Source organism: Anolis carolinensis, chromosome 5 (genome assembly GCF_035594765.1).
Source record: "Anolis carolinensis isolate JA03-04 chromosome 5, rAnoCar3.1.pri, whole genome shotgun sequence".
Taxonomy (NCBI): Eukaryota; Metazoa; Chordata; class Lepidosauria; order Squamata; family Dactyloidae; genus Anolis; species Anolis carolinensis.
This window is the reverse complement of record NC_085845.1, coordinates 45,558,745-45,570,113: the sequence shown is the minus strand read 5'-3', so window position 1 is coordinate 45,570,113 and position 11,369 is coordinate 45,558,745.

Genomic DNA, 11,369 nt, shown 5'->3' with positions numbered 1-11,369 from the left:
CAACTTTGCAGATGGTATCGACCTAGAAAATGTAGAACAATACATCTACCTCAGAAGGCTGTTAACATCAAGAAATGAACTGAAGCCGGAGCTGAACAGATGCAGGAAAGCAGGATGGGCTACTTGCAATTCTATCAAAGCCATTGCAGAATCAATCAGAAGTACATCTCTACGAGCTCAGTTGTTTGACTTGACCATGCTACCTGCCCTATGGTATGGTGCAGAGACATTGACAATGACAAAGGCTCTCTCAGAACAACTACAGGTCATACATGCCTCCTTTCAAAGACGGCTCATTGGGATGTCTCTCTGAACGCAGAGAGAATGCAAACTGCACAATGAGTATATTTGAAAAATATCAAAAGTGAAAGATCCTGTATGCCACGTTGCCCAACTCAAACATCGCTTTACAGGCCATGTGATACGCAGAACCCATGGAAGCTGGAGCAGTGCCATGGCAACATAGTACCCATGGGGATGTATGAGATCTCTTGGTCGTCCTCCCATCCGATGGTCTGATTCATTTCGTATGAGAGACGAACATGGTTGTACAATGGTACACTGGTCAACTTGTGCTCAAAATAGATATAAATGGAGGCGGCGAGAGAAGATATTGAGATCCTCATGAAAGCTGAGGAATGCATTGTCGAAGTGAAGTGAAGTTAACCTAGGAAGAAAAATCATGTTACATAGCGTTATCTGTGTTCTACCAATGACTTATAGTTCCACTGACCCTCCAGACATTTTTGGGCTGCACTCCCCAGCATTACTAAACACTGGCTATGCTGGTTAGAACTAATGATACTTGAAGTTCTACAACATTTAGAGAACCACATGATTCCCAACCCTGATACATGTATAGCTGATGGATCAAAAATAATTGGGCTAAATCTAACATTAGTTATTTCAATAGGAGATCCACTGATAAATGAACTTATGTTAGTTATGGCTAATAAGTCCCATTCATTTCAAAACATCTGCTCTAAGTAGGATTAGCATTGCACTTATCCATTAGATCAGGCAAACGTCGGCCCTCCAGGTGTTTTGGACTACAATTCCCACAATTCCTAACAGCCACAGGCCCCTTCCTCTGCTTAAGCGGCTGAGGGTGAAAAAGAAAGGTTGTTAGGAATTGTGGTAGTTGGAGTCCAAAACACCTAGAGGGCCAATGTTTGCCCATGCCTTCATTAGATGAATGCACATGTTTTAAATTTTATCAGTTTCACCTTGAAACAAAGGTATCAGTGCAGCTAGAACTTAAAGGAACATATTTTTCAGAATTGAGGTATGGCTGTGGATGTGTGTAGTAAATGTACATGAGTACTTGTATTTACTCTTGAATTTTACAGCTCAATTACTTACCCTATTTTCTCATAAACTCGTTATTCAAAACCACAGTAAGATTCAATATTTTAAAACAAGATGTTAAGGCGAACACAGAATAATGCATGTATTAATAAGATTGCATTACTATGCAACATTTGAGTGGTTGGTGTCCAGCAGGGGATCGGACTGGATGGTCCCTGTGGTCTCTTCCAACTCTATAATTCTATTAATAAAACTAAATAGAGCCTTAGCTTTAGTAAACAGCATATAGTTAGTGGTTTTAAATTACATTGAAAATCAAGAGTCAAATGGCTTACATGACCAATTGATTGGTATAACCATATTTCTGGCTCTCTAGACTCCTAGGGAGTTTTTTTCCAGAAAATTTTCAACAAGGGATCTGCTCACAGTAGTTAGACTGGCTACAACTTGTGCATTAATCTCAATCCCACTTGTAAATTCCAGTGGTCATCAAATTCCACTAAAATCAAATGCAGAGACTGGAAACATTACTGTTCTTAACTATAAATCTTACAGTTGCCCAGCAAGCAACTGGCCAACAAATCTTGGAGACGAAGACTCCAAAAATAGTTTTGCCAAGCTCTAATCAAATGAAATCCAAACACATGCCCTCCTTACCCTGCTGCTATGAGGCACCCTCTTCTGCAAAATTAGGTAAAGCAGCAACACAGCAATGTCCTCATAGATGCGAGCTACCAGCAGAGAAGTATAAAGTAAAGGTAAAGGTTTCCCCTTGACATTAAGTCTAGTCATGTCCAACTCAGGGGGGTGGTGCTCATCTCAATTTCTAAGCCGAAGAGCTGGCGTTGTCTGTAGATGCCTCCAAGGTCATGTGGTCAGCATGACCGCATGGAGCACCATTGCCTTCCTACTGGAGCGGTACCTATTGATCTATTACATTTGCATGTTTTCAAACTGCTAGGTTGGCAGAAGCTGCAACTAACAAGGGGAGCTCATCCCATCCCAGTGATTTGAGCCACCGACCTTCCGGTCAGCAAGTTCTGCAGTTTAGCAGTTTAACCCACTGCACCACTGCGGTGAACACAGTTTATCAAACACAGTTTATCTGTTTATATTTTTGTATATATTTACCAAATGCCCGATTTAAGTGTTTAGTTAGACATATCCTGGACATATTTGGTCTACTCGAAGTTCAAAATTCTCTGTCTAGCAGTATCAAAAATGCCAACATAACACAATTTATTCTTGTGTGAAGGAACCCACATAGTTGAGGTTCTGAAACAGCACAAAAAATTCTGTGTTTTTGAAAGGCAAGTGATTACAATACTCAGGGGCGGTTCAACTGTTAGGCGAACTACACGGTTGCTGAAGGTGCCATGAGTTGGGAGGGCGCAGCCTGCCTCCTTCCCCCTCCCTGGCTACCCCGCCCTCTTTGCGCCCTCCGACCTCCTCCCCCTCCTCCTGGGCGGCGGGAACAAAGCAGCAGAAGGAGAGGAAGGCCATGCCTGGGCCTCCCTCCTGGTCCTCTGCCCAGGCGTGGCCTTCCTCTCCTTCCGCGGGAGCGGCCTGGCCAGCCTCCATGGCCTGGCCTGCCTCCGCATCCTCAGAGGTCACGCTGCCGAATCCTTAATCCTCCACTGCTGTCTCAATGGTCCTCCTGGATCCTCTTCATCCAGTCTGTCTCCTCTTCTTCTCTCCGATAATTGTCTCCAATCTTATCTCTTTTCCTCTTTCCCTTCCAAGGTCTTTCTGTCTTAGTTAGTTAAACTGCCACTTTCCCCCTTCCGTTTTAATCAAGCCTCGCTATTTTGAGTTGTTTACCTGTCCGGAGCTTTGCCCTTAATAAAGATGTCCTCATAGGTGCATTTGCCCACTTCGTCTTGTGAAGTAACTTCCTCCCTTACTTTGCCCTTGAGTCCCGGGTAAATCATCACTTCCTCTGTGGGCAAAGCTCCGAGAATGTTTATGAAGATAGTTTACACAGGCTTCTCTTGTAGCCTAAACAATGTCGCCAATACCTGAAGGTAATTAAGTTTTACTTTTCTTGAGTTGTTTTGGGTTATCTGAGTCCACACTTCTATATAATCCAGTTCAAAGCAGATAATGTGGATTATCTGCCTTGATATTCTGGGTTATATGGCTGTGTGGAAGGACCCTCAGGGCTCTCCCACCCAGCCATATAACCCAGAATATCAAGGCAGAATAACCCACAATATCTACTTTGAACTGGATTATCTGAGTCCACACTGCCCTATATCCCAGTTCAATGTTTGGTGCTAAATTCGCAAATATAGTAATTCCTACATAACATTACCATGTATTGAATTGCTTTTTCTGTTGATTTGTTGTAAAACATAATGTTTTGGTGCTTAATTTGTAAAATCATAATGTAATTTGATGTTTAGTAGCCTTTTCCTTAATCCCTCATTACTCAAAATTTTCGCTTATCCAACGCTTTTATTTTTCAGTGATTGGTTTGGGGTGGGGGGGTGTCAGAACCCTGGCTGCTGGGCACCAATAACCTTACACGGAGGCCAGTCTCTATCTAATATCTTTATTAAGGAAATATATAAAAGCAATAAAAACAAGTGAAGATTATAGTTCAGAAGCAGACCTTTCAAATGAGGTCAAATATAGTCCAAAAATGTATTGTCCAATAAATGATATTAGAGTTCAAAGTTTTAATCCACTTGACCGAAACACACACTTTTGCCAAGCAATAGTGTGGGGAAATGACAGAGTCTTAGAGTCCAATGAAGCTTGACAACAAGGCTGGAAATAAACTTGGTTCTTGGCTAGGTCCGTGACTGGAGACAAGGCAAAACATGAAGCGTGGAGCAGGGTCCGTGGTTAAACCGCAAGGCAAGGCAAAGGCTTGAAAGCTTGATCCGGGAAGCAAGGAACTGGGGTTACGAAGTCCACACACGATCTCTCTCCTGAAGCTGATCAATTGACTCCGCAAAGAATCTCTCGCGCCAAACCCCTATATTGGGTCTTGTTTTCCCGCCAACAAACTCTTTCCCTAGAGAACGAGAAGCGAAACCCACTCTGTCCAGATGCATTACTCCTTAGAATTTCCCAAGGGAAGCAGACCTAATCAGCCAGTTGTTTGGCAGCGATTCTCAGGCTTCTCCGATTAGCTTCTCTAACTCCCCTATCTCTAGAATAAGATTCCTTCCTGGGAAACGGAGGGGAGTACTGCCCAAGGCCTGGTTTACTGAATTCTTGACGGCAAACGTCAACATCCGGCAGGTGAAGAGACTCCGGCTCTTGTTGCACCGGCGAAAACCCCATGTTTTCATCTTCATCTGCCACAATAGTACTAGGAACAGGACTACAGGGCCCATGAGGCATCACACTATCCCCTCTCCCAAGGCCCCCCTCATTCAGGGCCCGTCCCCGAGAGTCGCGGGGCCGCGGCTTGGAAGGGTAGGCCTGATGGAAGCGGCGGACCAAATCAGGGGCGTGAACTGTGGAAGCGTCTTCCCAGGAGCGTTCTTCGGGGCCAAAACCCACCCAGTCAATGAGATACTGAAGGCGGCGGCGATGGAAGCGAGAATCCAAAATGTCCTGAACTTCGAACTCCTCCTCTCCGTCCACTAGAACAGGGGAGGGGGCGGCCGGCTCGCGTCGGGGCGTACACCATCCGCCGGAAGGAGCAGGGAACGGCGGAACACCGGATGAATGCGCATGGAGCGCGGAAGTTGGAGTTTGAAAGTCACGGGGTTAAGTTGCGCCACCACTGGGTAGGGACCAATGTAACGGGCATCTAACTTCCGGCAGGGACGGTGGGAGGGCAAAAAACGAGTGGACAGCAGAACCCGATCTCCTACCTTGATCTCGGGGCCCGGCTGGCGATGGCTGTCAGCATGGCGTTTGTCAGTTGCTGGTGCAAGAGTTCTTGTACTGCTGTGAGTTCCTGCAGCCAATCCTCCGCTGCAGGGACTTCTGAGGTTTCAATGACAGAAGGAAAGAAACGTGGATGGAAACCGTAATTTGCAAAGAACGGGGTTTCTTTAGTTGAATTCTGGACACCATTGTTGTAAGCAAACTCTGATAGAGGCAATAGTGAAGCCCAATTGTCCTGTTGGTAGTTTACATAACAGCGAAGGTATTGTTCCAAAGTGGCATTGGTGCGCTCAGTTTGCCCATCCGTTTGGGGATGGTGAGCTGAAGATAAATGAGAGTCTATGCCCAATAGTTTTTGTAGTGCTTTCCAGAAACGAGAGGTGAATTGAGATCCACGATCAGTGACCAAACTCTTGGGCAATCCATGTAGTCGAAATACATGCTGAAGGAATAAATCTGCAGTCTCTTTGGCCGTGGGGAGGCCATCGCAGGGGATGAAATGGGCCAACTTGGTAAAAAGGTCCACCACTACTAGAATCGTGGTGAATCCAAGGGAGGGTGGTAGATCAGTGATAAAATCCGCGGAGATTATCTCCCATGGGCGAGAAGGAGTGGGAAGGGGATGCAGTAGCCCTGACGGCTTCTCCCTTCGTGTCTTGGAACGCTGGCATACAGGGCAGGTATTGACATACTTCTCCACATCCTTGCGGATCTTGGGCCACCAGAAATCTCGCAGGATCAAGTGCATGGTTTTAAATAGTCCAAAATGTCCTGCTGGCTTGCTGTCATGACACAGATGAAGTGCCTTTTCTCTGCCGGGGCCTGGAGGGATGTAAACATGATTCCTGTAGCATAGTAGCCCGTTCTTAAGTGAGAAAGGGAAACGTAGTCCTTGGCGAATCTGTTATTGAGCCCAGGCATCTGTCTGTTGACTGGCTCTAATTTCTTGAGTGAAAAGGGATTCTGGGTTAGAGGGAGTTGGCTCAATTGAAGTGGATTTGATGTTTCCCACTGTGAGCGTGGCAAAGTTTTCAGGTTGCAGCAATCGAGATTCTGAGGTCTCTCTGCGTCCTGCAGCATATTCTGGTTTCCGTGACAGGGCATCTGCTTGCTTGGTCTGAGCCGGGGTCACATAATGGATCCGGAAGTCAAAACGTTCAAAGAATAAAGCCCAGCGCTGCTGCCTTTGATTTAATTTTTGTGCGGTCCTTAGATGCTCTAAATTTCGGTGATCAGTGTGAACTTCAATGGGAAATTTGGCCCCTTCTAACCAATGTCTCCAATTTTCAAAAGCAGCCTTTATGGCCAAAAGTTCTTTCTCCCAAATAGTGTAATTTCTCTCTGGGGCTGTTAGTTGACGGGAGTAATAGGCACAAGGGTGAAGATGTTCTCCCACTGGTTGCATGAGCACAGCCCCAATTGCCACATCGGAGGCGTCAACCTGCACAACAAAAGGGGTTTTAGGATCAGGGTGCTGTAGAATTGGCTGGGTCGTGAATAACTGCTTTAGCTGGTGGAACCCTTTCTCTGCTTGTTCCGTCCAGCGGAAAGGCTGTTTCCCTCGGATGCAACTGGTGATTGGGTCAGACCAGTGAGCGAAGTCTGGGATGAATTTGCGGTAGTAGTTGGCAAACCCCAAGAAGCGCTGTACTTCTTTTTTGTTGGTTGGCGCCCGCCATTCCAATACTGCTGAAATTTTTGCCGGGTCCATGGAGAGCCCTAGTGGCAAGACGCGGTATCCCAGGAAGTCTACTTCTTGCAAATCAAAGGCGCATTTCTCTAACTTGGCATATAGTCCATGATCCTGCAATCGTTGTAGCACCATTCTGACGTGTTGCTCGTGTTCCGATTGTGATCTAGAAAACACCAAAAAATCGTCGAGGTATATGATCAAGAACCGATCTAGATAATCTTGGAAAATATCGTTGACAAAATGCTGGAAAGTTGTGGGGGCTCCGGATAATCCATAATTCATGACTAGGGACTCGTATAATCCGAATTTGGTCTGGAAGGCGGCTTTCCATTCGTCCCCTTCTCTTATGCGAACTAGATTGTAAGCCCCGCGAAGATCCAGTTTGGTGTAAATCTTGGCCCCTCGGAGTCGGTCCAATAGGTCTGAGATCAATGGCAATGGGTAGCGGTTCCGTTTCGTGATGTTGTTCAGTGCCCGATAGTCCACAACCAAGCGTAGGTCCCCTGACTTCTTTTTTACAAACATCACTGGGGAAGCGGCTGGGGATTGAGAGGGTCTGATGAACCCCTTGTGAAGGTTTGACTCTATAAACTCCCTGAGAGCTTCTTGCTCTGGTTCAGTCAGGGAGTAGAGATGTCCTCGCGGAATTGGGGCCCCCTCCACTAGGTCAATGGCACAGTCATAGGGTCTATGTGGGGGTAGTTTCTCGGCTTCCTTTTCATTGAAAACATCCCAAAAGTCCGAGTATTTCTTGGGCAAGGTGATGATGGGTTCTGCGTCTGTGGCATGGCAAACCTTGGCTACTAGGCAATGATTTTGGCAAAACCTTGAGGCGAACTGCAGTTCTCTGTTAGTCCAGGAGATGTTTGGGTCGTGGAGTGTCAACCATGGGATACCCAAAATCACGGGGAAATGGGGGACTTCGGTAACAAAAAAGGAGATTTCCTCCATGTGTTCTCTTATCCACATTCTGGTGGGCTCGGTCCATTGGCTTACTAGACCTGTCTTCAGGGGTCGGCCGTCTATGGCTTGCACCACCTGGGCGTTCTTGAAATCATGATATTGTAGTCCCAGAGAGTCAGCATAGTCCTTATCGATGAAGTTGTTTGTTGCCCCTGAGTCTATCATGGCATGGATCATAACGGGTCCTTTTTTCACTGACCACAGCGTGACCACTAGGAGAAATAGGACCCCCGTTTGCGGCTCTTGGGTGGATTTTTTGACCGGGTTGGCGAGCCCATCTACGCCCGGTCGCTGGCTTCCCCCGCCGGCTTTGTTCCAGCCGCCTCGGCAGCCTCCGCCTCCGCGGAGGACGCCGCCGCCAGACGGGCGGCGGGCTTCTTTTTGGCTGGACATTCTCTGGCGAAGTGGCCCCCGTTTCCACAGTACCAACACAGATTCAAACATTGGCGGCGGGCCTTTTCAGCAACATCTAGTCTGGGGCGCACGTTGCCCAACTGCATCGGCTCCTCCTCGCTTCCCATGGGGCTAGGGGCTGGTGGTGGGGATCTCCATACTGGACGCGGCTGGATACTGGCAGAAGTGGGGGGTTTTACTCCGGCTCTTCCACTCTGCCCCCGGAGCCACTGTTTTTTGTTGGCAAGCAGGACTTCAGCCCGTAAACACTGGTTGATGAGTCTTTCCAGAGTCCCTGGGGGGTCCACCTTAGAGATTTCTTCCTGCATCTCGATGTTGAGGCCCTCGTGAAACTGTCCTCTGAGGGCTATGTCGTTCCAGCCGGTGTTCTGAGCCAACACCCGGAACTCGGCTATGTAATGGGACAACGGTCTGTCCCCTTGGAAGAGGCGTCGGAGTTTATGACCGGCCGCCTCCTCGTCGTCCTCGATCCCCCAGGTTTTCCGAAGGTTATTCAAGAATTGCTGCGCTGTGTTTAGATGCGTGGAACCCGCATCATATAGCGCCGTCGCCCAAGTGGCCGCAGGCCCATCTAGGAGACTGAAGATCCACGCCACTTTGACATCTTCTTGGGGAAACCCGGCTTGGCGGGCTGCTAAGTACGCCTGGCACTGGCGACGGAAAACATGAACCTTGGAGGCTTCTCCAGAAAACTTGGTTGGTAGAGCTAGGGCAGGGAGACGGGCTCCGTGTTCCTTCAAGCCCCGTATTTCTCCCTCCTGCGTTCGGAGTGTGTCCCGGATCCGATTGAATTCATCTTGGGAAATGGTGTAACTGGGTGGTTGAGCTGGGACATCCGCTCCGGTTCCTGTAGACATTCTGGCCTTAGGTTGTTTGGTGCTGTGGGTGGCGGAGTCAAACTGTCAGAACCCTGGCTGCTGGGCACCAATAACCTTACACGGAGGCCAGTCTCTATCTAATATCTTTATTAAGGAAATATATAAAAGCAATAAAAACAAGTGAAGATTATAGTTCAGAAGCAGACCTTTCAAATGAGGTCAAATATAGTCCAAAAATGTATTGTCCAATAAATGATATTAGAGTTCAAAGTTTTAATCCACTTGACCGAAACACACACTTTTGCCAAGCAATAGTGTGGGGAAATGACAGAGTCTTAGAGTCCAATGAAGCTTGACAACAAGGCTGGAAATAAACTTGGTTCTTGGCTAGGTCCGTGACTGGAGACAAGGCAAAACATGAAGCGTGGAGCAGGGTCCGTGGTTAAACCGCAAGGCAAGGCAAAGGCTTGAAAGCTTGATCCGGGAAGCAAGGAACTGGGGTTACGAAGTCCACACACGATCTCTCTCCTGAAGCTGATCAATTGACTCCGCAAAGAATCTTTCGCGCCAAACCCCTATATTGGGTCTTGTTTTCCCGCCAACAAACTCTTTCCCTAGAGAACGAGAAGCGAAACCCACTCTGTCCAGATGCATTACTCCTTAGAATTTCCCAAGGGAAGCAGACCTAATCAGCCAGTTGTTTGGCAGCGATTCTCAGGCTTCTCCGATTAGCTTCTCTAACTCCCCTATCTCTAGAATAAGATTCCTTCCTGGGAAACGGAGGGGAGTACTGCCCAAGGCCTGGTTTACTGAATTCTTGACGGCAAACGTCAACATCCGGCAGGTGAAGAGACTCCGGCTCTTGTTGCACCGGCGAAAACCCCATGTTTTCATCTTCATCTGCCACAATAGTACTAGGAACAGGACTACAGGGCCCATGAGGCATCACAGGGGGGGACAAAATTCTGTTTGCTTACACTTGAAAATTACCTAGGGCCAGCCCTGACAGTTCTCCTCTATATAAGGGTCAAATTTTTATCAGTCCCAAATATTGTTTGCAAACATTTTGAAATAAATGCTCAGGCACCCTCACAGAGAGGCATATATCAGTGTCCCTTAAACCTATGGTGAAAATGCTTTGTTTTGGACACGCTTTAGGGCAATGATAGTTTTTGGGGAAAATACTTGTTACTGCTTTTATTTTTCACTTTTAATGACTATGTGTTAAAATTGTTTTCAATTCTGTTGGCAGGTTAATTGTATTTTGCATGTTTGCTTGAAAATACCTTTTGAGTGTACATATTTTAATGTAGTAATTTGTTTTGCAATTGTATTAATTTTATGATTAGTTATTCCTTCTTTGCTCTGTGTGTGTTTTAGATTGTATGCCTCTGGCAGGATCTCGTTTTGGCTTATATTGTAAATTATAATTATTATGATTATTCAAGCATATATACTTGATGGCATAATAATAATTATTAATATTAGAATTTAAGTATAATGAATGATGATACTGATGATGTAATCTAAAGTGACATTTCATGCTTTGAGTCTAAAGAAGTCTTCTGAAACAATCCACTGTTGAAGGTTGTTTCCAGTACATCTTTACATCTGAAGAAGTGAATTGAAGTCCATGAAAGCCCATGGTAAAGTAAATCAATTAGTCTTAATAGGTTTTAACCATTACATTTATTCTTCACTCACTTTTTTTTACTATAAAGCATAAAAACAGCCATTCCTTAGCAATGTGACATGCCTGAGAAGTTATTTCTGCTACAAGCACAAGAGGGAGCCCGCCATCAATAATTATGGTTTTGTGAACTTCTTGTTAGACCCGTGGCCTTAGGAACATTTCTCTTTCATAACTGAAATAAGAACTAAATAATAGTCAAAATGTAGATGCAACACTGTTTTTTTTTATAATCACAACTTATGCCCTTCCCATTTTATGCTCCAAACCCATATTACCCATGAACAAGAGCAAGTCTGCACAATACAGCCTGTGGGTAGGATGGCGCGTGCAAAGGGATATAACAACAACAACAACAACAACAACATCTTTGAAATCCAAATAAAATTCTTAAATATTTTTTGTTAATGAAATTATAATGACAATTTACGTATATATATTTTTTAAAAAATGTAAAAACTAATGGGCTCATTTTTTTAATTTGCAACATTAAAAGTTCATAAGTGTATTTTCATTTGGTGAATTAATCAATGATTTTTTTAAAAAAATTATTTGGCATAAGGAAATCGAGAACCCAGATCTGGAAATTGTGAAAGTCTGTTTTGGAATGAAAATTAATTGATATGAACATGAA